This window comes from Lepeophtheirus salmonis, chromosome 3, assembly GCF_016086655.4.
Source record: "Lepeophtheirus salmonis chromosome 3, UVic_Lsal_1.4, whole genome shotgun sequence".
Taxonomy (NCBI): domain Eukaryota; kingdom Metazoa; phylum Arthropoda; class Copepoda; order Siphonostomatoida; family Caligidae; genus Lepeophtheirus; species Lepeophtheirus salmonis.
Genome location: NC_052133.2, coordinates 35950905 through 35969491, shown reverse-complemented (window position 1 = coordinate 35969491; position 18587 = coordinate 35950905). Strand labels below are relative to the sequence as shown.

Here is an 18587-nt window from a genome sequence, read left to right as displayed (position 1 = left end):
TCTTTGATGAAAAAGTTATAAAATTTAATTAATTTTTTAAACAAGAATATGTCACGATTTGAGTTGATAGCCAAAAAAAAAAAAAAAAAAAAAAATCAATTGAATTTTGACTTATTCAGCATAGTGCCAGTTATTTCTGATTTTAATGAGTAATTTTGTTTCACTAGAAAGTTGAGTTTTTTGTGTCCACTGGAAACCTACAAACTGGGAGAGGTAACATGTCATGTTAAAGAACATTTAAACACGCAGGTAGGCATATGGAGCGTTTTTACGTATTTCCATCACTCTGGAAGTCGGTCATCTTGTTAGAGGCATAAAATACTAAATTTTCAAAAGAATAAAAACCCTAAAACAATTTAATATTTATATATGAAAGCCATTGAAATAGTGCAATAGACACCCCTCCAAACTAAGCACATATTGGGTAAATAATTTGCTTTTTAATAGTTTAACATAATCAATTTTTCACTGACAACTCAAACGTCATTTATGAGCGTAGATAAAGTAGACAAGTTCAATAGCAGTGTAAAAAGAGGACGTATGACGTCACTAGAGTGATGATTTATTGTAGTGGAAATTCGACATACCAATATATATAATCTGCATTGAAAAATTCTTGATTTTATAAGCAAAAACCATGTTTTTTTTTATCAATTCATATACTGTATATCGTAAGTTGAGTGCCAAATTGTAGTAACTCAAAAATTACTAATTTTAGTGCTATTGTTTATAGGTATGTCATCCTAGAAGTATAATATTTAATAATAATACTTAAAAATACTTAAACACAACATATATAACACATGTGCTGAAAAGTTAAAGGCTTAAAAAAGAAAAAATTATTATAATTTATATTTTAATTTGCTTAAAAAATTACTTTATGGAAAGGAGTCCTTATTTCGCTTTCAGGTCATTTTGCTTGAATGGTACTTTACCACATAAAAAAAGCTATATAAAATTAAAATACGATATTGTTTTTGGTCCATTGTTTTGAAAATAACAAAAGTAGCGTCACACTGAGTACAATAGCTCAAAAACTAAAAATCAAATTGTTGTGAAATTTTGAAAGTTGTATTTTAAAGGTTGGTACTAATTGAAAATGATGTGAATGTACAAAAAAATAGCGCCATGTGTTACCATACATATTCAGTCTAAAGATTGTAATATTAATCAATTAAGTACAAGTCAATAAATAATACAATACTCATTTCAACAAATAATGTTTGATAAATTAAAAAAGCCTTGTATAAGTACAAGTCAATGAAGATACTTCAAAATTATTGTAGTCATAAATCAATCTACATAATTTATCCACTAAGTGATATGTTTTTATTTGACTTATTTTATAGGAAGAGTATATTACTATTTAAGTACATATGAAATTTGAAACCTGCAGGAAATAAATTATAGATAGAAATAAAACTCGTTCAACTAAACGTTCAATTAAAGAAATTAAATTTATTCAAGCACATCCAGATAGTAATTTATATACTTTTTTGAAGAATGTAAGGGAAAAATAAATAGGAGAACACGAGTTGAATAGTAAAGAGTTTCGTAGAGGTACTAAGGTACTAATTAGAAATTAAAATAGTTTTGAAATCTATGTAGCTACAACATAGATATTTTAACTTTAAATCCTAATGCAAGTACTTTCCTGGGGTGTTTAGCCACTCTAACATTAAAATGGATATTTTCTCTTTGTATTTGTTACATATGCCACTATCAGGATCAGTGACAGCGACAGGGGATAGTTGAAACTGCATAAAGACAACTGCATGGAGAATGAGGAATGCCCCCAGAGTACATTTAATCATATTAAGTAAAGCACTACGGCTTTTTCTTGTTTATACCATGGACCATTATAGTACATTATAGTATTGAGAAGGAAACATCTAAGTATAAAGTAATAACTAGTGGGTGTGCTAATGAAAGAGGGAGAGTAATCGTAACGGGTTTCTCGGGAGTGCTTTACTTGTATGGGGGATAGCGGGTACGCATAATATATACAATACTAATGTATGTTGTATAATAACAGAATGAACATAATAAGGATCATGGAGATCAACTTCTATGTCATCAAATCCATTAACTCCTGAAACAGAAAATTATTATAAATATACATAAATCAAAATATAGAGTACACCTACATGGAATCCTATTCGAGATATTGTGATCGATTGAGTCGAGATCCCTCAACTACTACTCTGATAATATATTCTTCGTTTTTGTGAAGCGTCGCTTTGTTATTCTTTATTATTAAAAGGTTGCAAGGATTGTCGCTGTCTCCAATTTCGAGGTAGAAGGAGAAAGTATGAGGTGTAGGCAAAAAATCATATTTCAACTTGTGAATTAGTAGTCTGAAATAGTAGTTGGAGAAAATAATATTTACTTTTTTTTAACTGTACAGGATAATTTATTATCAAACAAGACATGTTCTATACAGAATCTCACATCTCCAGGGATGCCTGAAACATGTCTTGAAATAGAAATAAAAGTAAACGAAAATGAACATGGATATTCTGAAAATTTGACGAATATTCGGGAAAAGAGTAACTAGTTGAAGTAATGCTTTATTATATCAGCTGCAAGCAACTGTGAGAGAAAATAAATACACACAAATCCCACAGCTTATATATTAAGGACATATAGGCTGGAATTACACGGATGTCGATCCTCAATTATATTCAGAGTCCTACAAGGACTTACACATATGACCAGTGATTGAGTAGTAAATCAAACAACGGGGGATGGTCAGCTATTGTTTACGATTGTTGGGGGTTCGGAGGATTCTCCCTCCCCCCTATTAAAAAAATACAGTTGATTACACTTCAATTTTAACGAAACATGTGAATATAGTCTATAAGTGAAAGTATATCAATAATGAAAGATTAAAAAAAAATTGATTAAAGTTAGAGGAAGGGTTAATATTAAATTACACAAAATGATATATTAAGCAAAAGGAATTAATTACAAAGCAAAACAAACCTGAGCTCTCTTGCTTACGTACAAGCAGAGAAAATGACACTTGAACGTTACCGACGAATTTCCATTCACGTACTCCAAGCAGTTGGGCGTCTCCATGACCACCATCTACGCCGTTGGCAAATTTGAAACGTTGGAAAGGAAGAAGGGTTCTGTCAAAAAGGCCAAACTGGATCCGAATGTGTTAAAGAAAACAACCTAGGCCAATCTCCTCAAGTCCATGAGGGCACACGTAAGAAATCTTGGGGTTTCACACCAGACTGTCCCTAGAGCTATAAAAAAGTAGGTGTAGAGAGCCTTGTGAGGATGAAGAGGCCACTTTTGATACCAGCAATAAAAGAAATCCATTTCCTCTGTTGCGAAACTCTTTTGAACTCTTTTTTTGACAATTTTGCATGCAAGTGTCCGTTATCCAAACAACGAGCCACTTAAAGCCACTTTCAGCCATTACTGTGACGACATGACAAAAGACGACATCTTGCAGAGGGTACCAGGCCTTTTGCCACCGCTTGGAAGCCATCATTGCTCCTAAGGGCGGTTACATTAATGATTAAGAGATGATTTTATACCTCTTTCATTGTAGGAGGGATAGCTTACCCCCTATCCCCCATACAACTAAAGCACTCCCGAGAAACCTGTTACGATTACTCTCCCTCTTTCATTAGCACACCCACTAGTTATTACTTTATACTTAGATATTTCCTTCTCAATAATTAAGTAATAATGATAACCGCATTTAAAAATCGGCCAGTTTGTTCAGATTTTCAATTAGAAAAAAACCACTTCTGTTTTCTAGGACATATTTTTATAGACCTATTGACATTTTCCATTTTTCTTGCCTTTCCTTTTTTCACATTTATTGTTTGGGTGGATAAATAATAAGATGTATATAAAACATTCACTGAAACTTCAATACTTAATCCCAGAATTTTTAATAGTTCAAAAACTAATGAATTAAATGAAACACACAAAGTATTAGAAAGATATTTTTGTTTCTGCAGAAAGTTATATAAATACCTGAGAAGTAACGGAGGCCTTATAATACTTGAAAATAGAATGAAAAATTTATTGAACTTATTTAAAACTTCAAATAAAAAAAAAATCAAATTTAGACAAGAAGTGAACACTTTTATGTTTAAGCAAACTCCCAGCATTATCAAATATTGCAAAAAAAATCAGGGCTCCAAACATCATGGCTGGAATTATAAATATGTCTTTAATTAATGGAATATTATTAAATAGAAAAAATACGACTCATTATTTGTAGTCCTTTGGTTGTTACAAATTTATTGCGTTACTGAAAAAGTGGCAAAATATCGTTATTTTCAAAAAAAAAATTTTATAGACAATGTATCAAAAATTAGAAATAAAATATAATTATTCTTTATTTATTTACAATGATTCTAAATTTAAAAAAATCAAAAATAAATTGTGAATGTGGTATTATTTGGATAAAAAACATAAATACAAGCGATGAGATAAATGAATGTTATAATTAGTATGGAAATTTAGGTCCGGAAATCATAGACCAATTTAAGAGCATAATTATTGTAAGACTGAAATTCGGTCCACACAAATAATAGTCCGTTTTGATCGGTCCTACAAAAAAAAAGTAAACATTTTTAATCAGCATTATTTTTTGAAAAAGAAAAAAAATATCACCTCTTTTTAGATTCGTCCACAATTTCAGACAGCAATTTGGACCGAATATTGGTCCAAATCATTAAAAAAACATCCACTTAAGATATAACTGAGAAAAATACGGTCTCTGACCGAGTCTTAAGATTAGTTGTAATGCCATTTAAAATAAATATGAGGTCTTTTTATCTTACCTATGATAAAAAAATTATCTTCCAAATGAAAAAATAATTTGATTTTTTTTATAAATTCAAATAATGAATTATCTAAAGATGATCTCATCAACAAAACAGAAGAATGAGATATTTTCTTCGTAATCTTATACACTTTATTGTCAAATATATTTTGCCGATTTATATATATATTATAATGTCTTAGGTTTATATTATATTCAAAATAGAGAGGAGAAATTTGAGTTATAAAGAGAACACGTGATTATTAAAGTGAGTAACCACATCTCTCATGTGTGTACACAAAGGTTTTTCACCCGTGATTTCACCTATAGGAAATTACCAGGAAATATTTATTTTCCCAGAAAATTCTGCATTTTATTATAGTTATACGGGTATATGCATACCAAGTTGAATGTTAGCCCTGTACAGGTCAGGTTGTGTATTTCACAATTATACAGCTCCAGCATCACCAAAAACCACTTACTATTTTAGTTTTTATTGTTAATCAGATTGGGTTATAAAAAAAATAGGGGATCCATGAAGGCTCTTAACAAACAAACCTGCTCACTATTACTGATAATGATAAAATGAAAATCTATGGGTAAGACCAGGCGAAAATGTGTTAATTTTTCAAGTAAATATAAAAAGAAACTTTTAAATTTCCATGTATTTATTAATTATTCACGGGATCCCGATATCTCCTACAAATGTGGGGCCTTATAGTAAACGTATATACACATTGATGCTAATCAGGAATATTTTGGGCATGGTTTAAAAGAGAAAACAAAAATCAACATGGTAACCCTGACAATTTAAGGAATGGAGATTCATTCGATCAACTGTGACGAGGAGGGAGGGGGAGGAGGAAAATGAAAAGGACAAAAGACAAGTATGACTCCGATGTCGACCCTCAATTCTACTCTTAGTCCCAGATGGACTTACAATCATAACTCCGTCAAAAATCCTCATAGTTAATCTCCATCTCTTATGAACACACGCAAATGTTCAATCTGGTTTTGCATATATAAATGATATTTTGTATGTAGTAGAAAAGAACTGTTCACTCCCCCGTAATTTAATAAATGATGACACCAGCTTAGGAAAAATAAATTCACTCATTGGCTAGCCAACTCCAAAATATAGCCGATTTTTATCTCTATATATACTTGTATAGTTTTGAAGTGGATCAATATATTTGTCATGTCTGTAGGAGTAAAATACCATGATACATATTTTAGATATATGAAAATTATTAACGTCGTCATTTCTTTCCCTAGACAAGAAACGTTTTGAATCACAAAATTTCTTCATTTTGATAGCGATTTTTTTTAAAGCTAGAAGATTATAATATATATAAAGTTCTTATTAATAATTTGCGCGTACAAACACGCATGCAAGATGTGATAACCCCCTTAACAATCTATGTATATAAATGCCTTATGGAACATGATGTGACTTGCAATATACGTACATACATAATTAATGATTAATTATATTTATATATAATCTTATTCTACTTAATTATCAAGTTCATTCTTAGAGAAAGTTAAAATGTCTTTTTATTGTTGAAAAAGGTGGTAGGAGAAAAAAATATTATTTTAAATTCCATATTTGACAAATTTTGTAGCATTCAACACAATATTTCTTTCCATCCTTATAAAAAGCCATAATACTGAGCAGTTTTCCTTTATATACATAAGTATATTATAAATTTGGTAAAATGACAATTTTTCTTATTTTAATTAGTGCTGTGTCGACTCGAACAATTATTGACTCAGTTCGACTCGACTGAAATGATGAGTATATTTTTAAATTGGAAACAACCCAAGTCGACTTAGTAATATTTTATTGAATTGGCTTGATTTCTATCACTAAACCTCATGAACATGTTTTGATTTTTCTGGCACTACTATGATATCAAGTTTGTTAACAGTGCAACGTTTTTTGTCAAAAATGAATGTACAGTCAAACTTGTTTAACCGTTTTTCCTATTTTGAAACTATTATAAATTTGAAAACTGAATTTGACCATTGAATACGGAGACAAATTTAAAACAGGTGGCTGTTATACCAGTTTTGACTTTTTTTTTTTCGTTACAGTTCATAACATATATGCATTTCTGTCAACTGGTTTTAAAATTTGTCTTTAAAAAAAAAAGGTAATTTCAGTCAAAATGTTTAAAAAGCCCAACATCCCGCAATGAAGATCCCTTGTAACCACCCTAGTAGTGCCCCTAAGTGATCCTATGTGCAATCACAATTATAATGAGTTTTTTTTTTAATCTTTGAGAAGACAAACTAGACCGATATTACGTTTTGTAACGAATTGCACGATCTCAAAGTTACTACAAAATATCAGCTCATTGGTGCTCATAAAATAAAAATAAAACAATTTTCTCGCATTAGTAAATGAAAAGTAGGTCATTAATACAGAAAGTCAGCACACACTGAAAGTGTTTTATTCGATATAAATTAATGAATGGGCAGTGGACAACCGTTTAACTTCTTAATCTTTTCTCCTTTTCCGCTCTTTAAATTTGTCAACTTGGTTTGGTTTGGTTGGACTCATGTCGACACAACACAAATTTAAAGTGAAGAATATACATTATACTTTGTCAAAAAGAGGTAAAATCTTAAATTGAGGTAGAATTAAATTCTATACCTTACTCTATGTGTACAAATATTTTAAGAATAAAATATTCTTCATTTATATAATACATATATATATATACAGGGAGTGATCACATCTCACGGCACACTTAATTTTTAACTCATTTACTATCTTATATACATATATGTAAAATAAGAAAGGATGATTTTAAAACATTAATCATTCAATATATTTTCATCAGATTGAAAAAGCAAATAAACAATTATTCTAAATGTTTAAGTAGTGTCAAACTATAATTGAACAATTTTAAATCCTTTTTTCTTTAGAAAATAAAAGAAGGCCCCGTTTTTTAAATTATGAAAACATAATTTTTTGATGACGTTTTTATTACTAATATTTGTTTTAAATGAACTTTTTTATTATTATAGAAAAATACATTTATTTGTTATTCGATTTTTCAAAATATAAAAGGATAAAATAGAATAAATTTAAAAAGACCAGTATTTGAATATTTTTTGTTTGATTAACATCTCTACTACTCGAGTACTACTTTTTGTCTATCTAAGTAAAAAATAAACCTACTTGCAAATTATTTTATTTGTCATTCAAATTGTTCGGGTAGTTGATAGTTTGACGAATAGAAAGATAGACAAAATGCTTCATTTTGCTTCAATACTATTTCGTTCTTTCAGATAGATAAATAATGAGTGTTTTAAAAAATTTATAAAAACTTAATCAAGCTAAATTTGTTAATATTTGTAATATACAAATTTAAAAAAATAAGCAAAATTTCAACATTTTAGGGCCATTAAACTCAGTGGCGCCAGAATCATCAGGACCAAGCCGCTATTGGTCCCCCACTTTTTGGGAATTTTGATAGTTGATGGAATAAAAAATATTTGTCTTGTCTAAAAAATTATAAATATCATCATATTTAAAAAAAAAAAGAAGTTCCACTTGTCGTTAAAAAATATATTATTTATTCAAATTTTATCTCTTCAAAAAAATGTCAGCCTAAAATTTAAATGAAAATTTATTGCAAATAAATTCCGGCACTTGAGATTGATAAATCTTTTTTACATTCATCAAAACGGTTCAAACTTTGTCAATCCTATTTTTTAATCAAAACCTTTTAATCTTAAACCTCCAAATGTGAACTTTTTCACAAAAAATGAAATAATTGACGCCCTAATATGTATATATTACTTAACATATCTAATTTGAAATAAAGTAAAGTATACAAAAAATGAAATAAAATGGGTTATTATGCTTAAGAAATGTGCACAGATGTGATTGAAAGTTTATACGAGAAAAAGTTTCTTTCCCATTTTAAGAATAATAACAATAGCTAAAAAAAAAAAGTAGAATTAAACTCATGAAAACTCTTAAAAATTGAATATATGTAAACTCGATTAAATAAGTAATGGTAGAATAAAAATTTATGAGCATTTTATTTATAAGTATATATACTTTATACACTTTCGAACTAATAGGAATTTATTTATGGATAAAAGTACAGCGAAGAACGGATTCGGGTTTATTTTTGCAACAACTATTATTAAGTATTTATTATATGGCTTAACTTAATACTTTCATTAATGGGGCAATAAGCCTCACACACACACATATAAATATTTATTTTGTACATTATTATATGTATATGGAGTGGTTTTTGAAACGGTCCCATTGTCAATTTAAAATGAGTCGAATCTGAATTCGCTGATTAACAAAGTTTAATAAAATGTTTTGAAGATTTAGTTATGCGAAATAAAATTTACAAAGGTTGTGTAAAATGGTCGCCCTTGTCCTTGATAACCTTTCAGCAACGTAATGTTACCGCTTTGTATGTAGCCCGTATAGTTTCTTCTGGGGTTTTTTCCAAGAGGGCTTAAAATGGACCAACAAATGGTACTTCCATGTTCTGTAAACTTAATTGGCTTTTTTACCAACTATTTATTACTTGGAAAATCTTGAAGGGGTCAGATATACTGAAGAAGATGATAAATAGGGCATTAGCACACTATAAAAAAATATTATCCGATAGGTGGTGTAACAGTTTGTAGCTTGGCTATTTATATTCTTTGTATTTAAATTTCCGGGATAACAAAAGATACCCAAGGATGTTAACTGTAATTTAATATATTTGAATTGTGACACATTATGTGGCCCGGAAAGGGAATTTCAAATAGAATCAATCAATTTATAATTCTTTAATTGTGACGATGAATTTTGTTTTTTATGAGTAATTTGCGGTGCCTCAAAAAAAGGAAACATTAGTTATATTTGTTGATAGAAGTTGACAATAACTAGTTCGTTTAAGAATACAGCTTCCTTTTGTTCTGTACAACTTGATGGAGACACAATGTCTTCCGTAATATTTTGTCAGAAGAATGTTCTTGAGTATTCTCCTAAGCCATATCCTACATTAAAAAGTACAGGGTGTTTAAATCAGGTGTACCAAAAGAAGGGCATAAAGATTTCTCCCAAAAGTGCTCAAAACTGTCATTCCACCCCTTTATCTTCGGGATGGACTGGGGTTTCTACTTGTCTGACATTTTTTTAGTCACTTTGTCATTAGCTACCTATTAAAGGGTTCTTAAAAATCTATAAGTGAACCACCCTGTATGATAAAGTCTTCCGTATTATTACGATTAAATGAAATGTTTCTTATTTTTTTTATAGCAATGATTTGTGTTGTGAAGAAGAACTTATTTTTTAATAATAAATAAACAAAGATACGCAACGAAATGAAATAAAACCACACTGAAGGGACTTAAGAAACTTACTTTGTCCCAAATGACTTAAAGTAATAAATATCCACTTTGTCCAAAAGTTGAATTAGGTAGAGGAAAAGAGGCATTTTAATTCAAGTCAGACATTCTTATAAATCACACCATGCTCGGTCGCATAAAATAAGTATGTGCTATAAACCAAGAAACATACAAAATATATATAATATATTAAAATAGAATATTTTCTCTACTTCACGCCTGTGACATCATCATATCCATAGAATGAATAAAACAAAAGAAAATGCCAAAATTTGATTATTATTCTTTTTTTAAATAACATACAGAGGTCACAAGTTATCTATGCTTTGGCGCGCTCTCTTGAGCAAATAAGGGTACATACGCAGCTGTTATCTTTTTTAAATAGCTGGTTCAAACTTGCACCAGTTATAAAAAAATGGAATAAATTAAAGAATTGGTTGTCCTACCTATTTTTTAAATCAACTGTCTATTATAGTATTAGGAGTGAGATGAATGTGTTACTGTTCTAGAGAGGAAGTCTTCAACAATTATATAAGTATCAGTATAGGGATAATATTATAATTAAATTTAACCATACATATTATAATTTTACTATGCATTTAAAACAAAAATATTATTACAAAGGTATGCGGGAGCTCTTGGAGTGATATGTTCTCAACAAAACGTTCTAAGAAAAAATGAGTATAATATTAAAAAAGAACATAAACCGTTTTTCGTTTCCCAAAATTGGACTATTTGCATAAACTTTTTACATGTCATAAAACAATCCAAAAAAAATTAATGAAAATTTCAAACCATTGAAGATGAATCCCGAAAAGGGAAGAAAAAATTGCAGACTTTTAGAGGGAAAAAGATAAAGTAGCGTTTTCCTGGGTATTTATAGAGAGACATGTTGCAGCGGGAAAAGTTTTATCTTGGCCAAAGAAATATCCTCAGCTAAAAGTTGATGACAAACTCCTTAGACGAGGTGTACCCCGTAGCCACTATGGCGGCATTCAGTGAGTCCATATTTGGGTGGAGTTTTGTTGGTTTCTTCTCTAAAATCTCCCACACAGTAAAGTTCAGCGTGTTCAAATCTGAAGAGGAAGGGGGCCACATCTCCTTTCCTCTTGAGCCTCCTGGCCTTCATGACCTCTTTCAGAAGTGGGCATGGGGTCTTTGTGTATGGAACAATCCTAAATAGTCCTTTACGGCCCTCCTTATAGTCCTAGTAGCCATTGATAAGTTGTTGGTGAGACGATTCATCATTCTTCTTCTCAAAACTTGACAGGAACTCTGGATCCCTCTTTAAATTGTGCCCTCCAGTTCCTCCTTTCCTGGAGAGGTCTGCCCACTAGTCTTCATCTTGCCCACCTCCTGGATCACTTCACATCGTCCATAATCCTGGCCTCCTCAACTTGAGCATCTGTGATATCTGTGATGCGCTGCCTTTTGGCTTTTTTGTTCACTGATGATGAATAGATCACTAAATGATTATAATAGTTTTTATATGCACAAGGGATGGTTGACCAAGAATGCCAAAAAATAATCATTAAACCTTCCTATATTAGTAAGAAAATGAACAATTAGTAACAGTCCAATGTTGCTGTCCAACGCTGAATGTGGTACGTCCACAAAAACAATCTTAAACAAAAATCAGAAAAGGAGAAAATACAAATTTATTATTTTATTTCATATACATACAGTCCAATACTTCATATACTTGTCAATTATAGACTTTTTTCAAATTTATGGGATGATTTAGGATACCCAAGATTTTTAATTATAGGTTAGAACCTTTATATGATGTAAGATACTTAAATTAGTTTCGATATAGCTTTTCTAATAAAACCCGTCAATTTCTTATATTTTTATTGTGACGATGAATTTTAGCTATTTTAAGTGCAATTTACGGCCATTTGAAATGCTTAATAGGAATAATTTGTTGATAGAAATTTACAATAATTTATCAAAGCTACCAAAGGAAAACGGTAGTATCTTTTTTCCATCTCGAGAAAAATATTTATAGATTGTTTTTTTGTTGACGGGTCACATATGTCATACAGTATACATACATAAAATAGGTTTTTTTTGAATTATTATCGAATATATCTATGTTACATTTTACAAAATACAAAATATTGATAACTTGTTCATAAACTACTCAACAAACAAAAAATAAATATTTGATAAGATTATTTTAAATGTATTATTCTAATATGGAACTATCATTGCCAGTATGAGCATATGCCTACGTACTTGTTATCTTAATATTATCTGCTATATACCTTCCATGTACATATTTAAAACTTATATATTATTTTTTGTGAACTCGATAACAACAACAGCAATTGTTCGAAAAACAACAACAACAACTACTACAAAACTTACTCAACAATATTCAAAAGAGATGATTTTACATGTTTGTACATATACAACATACAAATAAAAAAATACAGGCAATATGAAACGTTGTTGAGTATATCATGTTTATTAGAGATATAAAAGAAAGTAATGAAACTTAACTTATGTGATCAGTTTTGCTAGCTACGATTATAATAAAAAAACAATTCAAGTCAAATCAGGTTTGAATTTATTTCTCCAAATCTATTAATCAATTCACAAATCTTTTTTCCTTACAAAATGGAGTCCATTTTGGGTGAAGTCAATCACTCAAACCAACCATCTCCAGCTTCAACCATGGCCTCCAACATGGCCCTTACCTCGAGAATGGAATCATGCAAAGAATAAGCAGTGTTATTTGCGTGTTTATTGGACTTTATCTCCAACACGCTTCACACATAGTTGTCCAAGGGGTTAAGATTCATAGAGCAAGGAGGCCATATTTTACCCAAAACATAAAGGTATTCAAATTGATGGTATTATTGGGATTTATTAGACGATTTGAACCAACCGCACCAATTAAAAATTCTCGAATGACACCAAATCTATTAACATCAATTCAAGCTCTCTAGCAGTATTATCTATGGAGTTATTTGCGTCCTCAGAAGTGCCCGGCATGGAGGCACACAATTATTCCATCAAAGTGTTCGTATTCGGAGGATATGTATATGTATAGGATATCTATAGGATTTTTTATTTTTTGGCATACAGTTTTTTCCGCTAAATCTAATGAGCACACTTTCATAAACATAGATTTCAGGGTTGCCATGAAATTGAAGTCTAAACTTGTTCTGGATTTATAATCCCCTCTCTATATGTTTATATGTAATTTTGTATACTGGCCTCAAAGATCCATTCCATTCAGTTTTGAAAATCCAGGTTAAAAATTTTCACTCTGGAATTATTCCCTTGTTTTATCAGTGATACATACATACATGCTACGGATTTTCAAACCTAGAGGAGGTTATTATACCTTTTGCTACATAACTTATTTAAATAAATACAAGGCCATCAACTCTTATAGATTATGCATGTGACAATATGACAAATTGTACTAGTTACAAAGATAGAGGTTGTTGATGGAAGCAAAACTTTCATCGTTCTTGTCTGAGACATAATTTTTTAAAACTTTTCTAGTTGCACAATACAATCTCCCTACTTTTATTCTCTAATGGATCTTTGGATTAATTCAATAATTACAATTAAAAATAAAAATTACCAATACCCAGTATTGATGAGCCTATTAATTGTGATTCCTCCAAAGTCATTCCAGTCAGGCCCCACTAAACAGCACTGATAAATCAATAATTTAATATAAGAGATTTGAAATAATTTTCCAAATTCGTTTTTTGTTTGGGATCAATAAATCCAAAACATTTTTAAAAGAAAATTTAGTTTTTGAGTTAATGTACGTTCATAAGATCATGTATAAAAATAATTATCTACAATGTTTGTAAGTTCATATTTGGGAATTACTGGAAAAATTATTTAATATGCTTGATATACTTACAACTTGTATTATATAATGAGTTCAAAATGAGCCCTGCTAATTGACATAAAGTAAATTCAACTAAAGACTGAACAATTTTCTACTTGAAAATTAAATCATTATTTAATAAGTCATTTAAATATTTACAAGATTTAAATTGAATTGAGAAATATATTTTAAATGATATTATTTTAGAAAACCAGATTTATTTAACTTATTTTTTCAACTTAAGCCTCTGCGTACTACAAATTTGGAGAACTCCTACTTTAAATAATCCTTTATCAAATACAGTAAGTTTAGTAATTTTGATACATACTAGGAATGAATGAGCTTTAATGTTATTTAAACACAGTAGCAACATTTAAATAATTCATTTATGATGTTTCTGTGTTTTTAAGGGTTACTTTGATATAACAATAAACCTATCTTTAGTTATAAAGATATTTCCATGTTAAAAAAGCAAACTTTGTCTGTATGAATGACTGAATACATGAAAACGAGTCACTGGGTGTACTGTATATAGTCCACCCTGATGTAAACCATATAAATATTTTTGATATCAGAAATAACAATGTTGTCGTATCAATGAAATATTGCAGGCGAGTGCATGAAGCATCGAACGTGTATATAGGTTGTACTGTATATAGTGGTCCCTGATATAAACCATATAAATATTTTTTATATAACAGATAATCATGTAGTCGTATTTAACTAAAATATAAACGTTGGGATGTTAAAATGAATTTTGGTTGTTCTATTAAGTGAGTGCTCTAACGACTAAAGGACTTATCAGTCATTCAATTATTTAATTTAATTTTTTCTCAAACTCTTATTATTCTTCCTTCATTCTGGAGGACAGAACTTATATGAATTGATTCAAGTATTTTATAGCTAAGTGTTAGTATTCTCATGAAAAACGGAGTGAAACCCTTATGATTTCTAGGGGAGTTATTATTGAGGAAATATTTGTCTTTTAGCCGACGTTTAATTATTCTTGTCAAGTCCGGGTACTACTAGTACATTGTACTATTAATCTTTCCTATATAATACTTATATTAATTCATTGCTCTATTAAAGATGGAATTAACATGGTTTTAGGCCAAATAAATATTTTTTTATTGTTAAAATCTATATAATCGAAACGGTAATATGTATGCTATGGAAAAGAAACAGCCTTGAATAAGTACGGGGTAGGTAATAAATCTTGCACCACCTTGCATGCTTCATTTCATTTTAATCTGAATGAAGTCAAATGAACTCGGATATGGATTAGCTCGACTCGCAGACTGCTTCGAAAATGATTTTTGAGGCCGGACTCTTCTTCTATGCGCATGCAAACCGAGTTATCATCATGGGCGCGGATCAAAGTTTCAATCTCCCAGTTTTTTGTTTCCGTTTTTATTAAAAAATGAGATATATTTGTTAGCAATATCTAGTTTGAAAGATAACAGCAACAGCTTTAATTTAGGATCAATTTTTTGGTTTTTTGTCCTTTAGAGCGGTACAAAAATACAATTTTACTACATCTACAGGATTATTTTTCGCCTTAAAAGACATACAAAAACAATATTGTGATTTGCAGGTACATGTTTTTAGATTTAAAAAAATTTATATTATTTATGTATCTTTTTTTTGAGTTGGAAAAAATGCCTTTTAGGTACAAAAAAGGTAGGAAACATTGATACTTTAATTAAAAGTTAATAAATTTCATATTTTGGATTACAACGATACAAATAATCAATTGTTGTAATGTAAATACATACCACATTAAAATAAAAAACCAGAATCTCAAAAAATTACTTATTTTTTAAGATTTTTTGTTAAAAAAAATATTTGTGTTTATTTGTTTAGCTATCAATTGATAGCCCATCGATAGTATATAAAATATTGCACTCCTAGACCACAAGAACATAATTTTTTTTTTGTAAAAAGATTATTTACATGGTTTTGAAGGTAAAAACAATTATAAATATATCATCTTAATCCAAGGGCAGAATTCTGTTGTCCAGTGTAGTTAGTATTTATATCCCAAAAATATAACCACGAATGATTGAACCCAGGAATAGAAACTTCGAATAATTGAAGGTTTGCTATATGCGATGTTTTTTTAATATGCAAGAATAAATAAATTAAGTTTAAAAAGAAAAAAGTTACAATGTTTTTTTATTTATAAAAAATGTTTAAGATATAAAAATCGTTGGGATATCCCTTAAGATAACATTAAAAATTTGAAAATCTATCTCTTTAATCTTTAATGCACAAAAAAGAGAGGAAATTTCTTCTCCTAGGTATTGTTTTAATTTAATTAAACATAGATTTTAAGTAGTTTTCGTTTGATCTTCCATCAATTTATATTTTAGGCTATATTTGTACGGGTACATTTTTTAACGTTTATTTTAAATTATTTCAGCATAGTTCATTTTTGGTTATTTGATTAATAATTATATCTGAAATTATCATATACAAATTTTAATTCTTATTTAACACTATTAATTACTTATGTTCTAGGTATGTGTCAATCTTATTTAAGGAGTATCAGGTAATGAAATAGGTTACTGTTAGTGTTAGATCGGTCTAAAAAACATGTTCTATACATCCGACTAATAAAATTTGTCAGTCCTAGTCCTTATCGGTCTTTGATAGAAACTACAATAGCTGAAATGGTGTAGTTACTACTAACTACGTCCTTTGAGTCCTTGAACTTTAATCTTAATTCATAACCTCTTTCAAAGAAACCAGGTACCTTATGTTAAAAGTAAGAGGTGAGGGACTAAAACATATTATTATACGTTCAAGTTATCATTAATATGAATAAAAATAATTGATGTTTCTTGGATGAACAAGTTTCTGAAAATGGAAGCAACTTAAATTGTAATTCATATGTGATCAGACAGGCTTGGTTTTTAGCATGAAAGGGGATTAGGTTAAAGATAAATAGGTGTCTTTTTTCTTGAAATTTTTTTATTTTATTTCGATTTTCTTAATAAAAATAAATGTCGAACTATAATTCTTTATATAAGGTTAAAGTTTTTTAGTAATTTTATTTGGAATCTAATTTTTTTAATAAAATGAAAAGCCCTATATAATTTTTTTAATTGTATTTAAAAAAAAAATATCATTTTTCTTATATGACATATTTTTCAGAAAATAATTTTCAGTTTTTAAAATACAGGTCTCATCAGGAGTTATAATTTTAGATCTTCTAATAAAAAACAATCTACACTACAGGGACAAATGGCAAATTATTCTTTGTAAGATATTTTATATCTAGCAGCTTAAAACTTAATTAGGATACTACTTTCAACATCTATAACAAAAAATTGAAATGTAATACCTTTCCGATATATATTATTATGAATACATCTAAGACCATTTTTTTATAGATTGATTACATTTAGTTATTACGAAACATGAATGCTACGTTTTGCATTGCTCAATCAAATTAGCAAATTTAATGAATGGATTAAATAAACGTAATTGACAAATAAAATTCATGTTACAATTCACGTCATACGTGACCAATATAGGACAATTTTTAGATACTTCTTATTGGCAATTATTATACTGTCTACTACTACTAATAAATTTGATTATAAAATACTTTATCTTGTGTCACAGATTATATAATAAACTGAATGTAATACCACTAGTATAGTCATATATTACTTTATTGTTTTACAGGGCCAATTTTAGCATAAGCAGGGCATAGGGGATAAAAATGTGTAAGGATCTTTATTTTTCTTTAATATTCTAAAATTTTATTTTTCTAACAAGTTAATTTTTTTAGAAAATAAATCATTTTTTGAGTAGCTTTTTTTTAACTTAATTTCTACATATATCTATATTAGCATCAGGGGTTGAAACAAGCTGTTTCTCTCTAATTTTGCATTAATAGTGAATAACCTTAATTGGCAGCGTAAAGAGAAACACAAAACTACAAAGAATCCTGAAAAAATTATGTAAAAAAATGTTCCAGAAATTGAAAATAAAAAATTGTCATGTTGAAGTTCGAAATTGCCTCTTTTTGGGCATTTTTCTTAAAAATTGAAAATTTACTTTTACTTAATTACAGATATTTTAGTGAAATATATTTTTTATGTGGCAAAAATTTACATGAAAACAAATTTTGAGACAAATTTCTACAAAATTTATTTTATTTACGAATCTAATATTCTATTGAAATTCCACTTTTTTGGACCTGGAAAAAACAAAAACTAATCAAATTTAAATTTTTACCTTTTGAATTTATGACTCCACCAACTATCTAGCCTCCTTGAGCTTCAAAAACATTTTTTTATATATTTTGGGTATAGAATAACCCCCTTGTATGGCCCCTCCCCGCAAATTGGCATCATCGTTTTAGCCTTACCCGGTTCAAAAGAGGAACCCATGCAAAGTTTCAACCTCCTAGACCCATTGTTGGCACCCATAAAGGACACACTCACAAACTCTGTTATATATACAGAAAATTATATTCCCCCCTCAGTTCGTAAATACCTATTATAACACAGTTAGTAAACTGGATAAAAAAGGAACCCCAAA

The 18587-nt window shown here is 29.2% G+C and overlaps 1 protein-coding gene and 1 long non-coding RNA gene across 5 annotated transcripts in view; one reads left to right on the top strand and one right to left on the bottom strand.

The window, feature by feature from the left end:
* Window positions 1-18587, top strand: part of LOC121114993 (uncharacterized) — a 181626-nt gene that overhangs the window by 54740 nt on the left and 108299 nt on the right. For 2 of the 4 annotated variants that reach the window (XR_011779401.1, XR_005863539.2), the window contains exon 3: window positions 16554-18259. The exons of the other annotated variants lie outside the window; for them this stretch is intronic. The gene's annotated coding sequence lies outside the window, so the exon portion shown is untranslated. Of the gene's footprint in view, window positions 1-16553; window positions 18260-18587 lie in introns of those variants that run through there. 4 annotated transcript variants of the gene reach the window in all.
* Window positions 1473-2844, bottom strand: LOC139905001 (uncharacterized). The gene is made up of 3 exons (XR_011779398.1): window positions 2707-2844; window positions 2148-2357; window positions 1473-2092 (listed from the first exon to the last, which is right to left on the bottom strand). It is a non-coding gene; the product is annotated as an uncharacterized lncRNA (long non-coding RNA).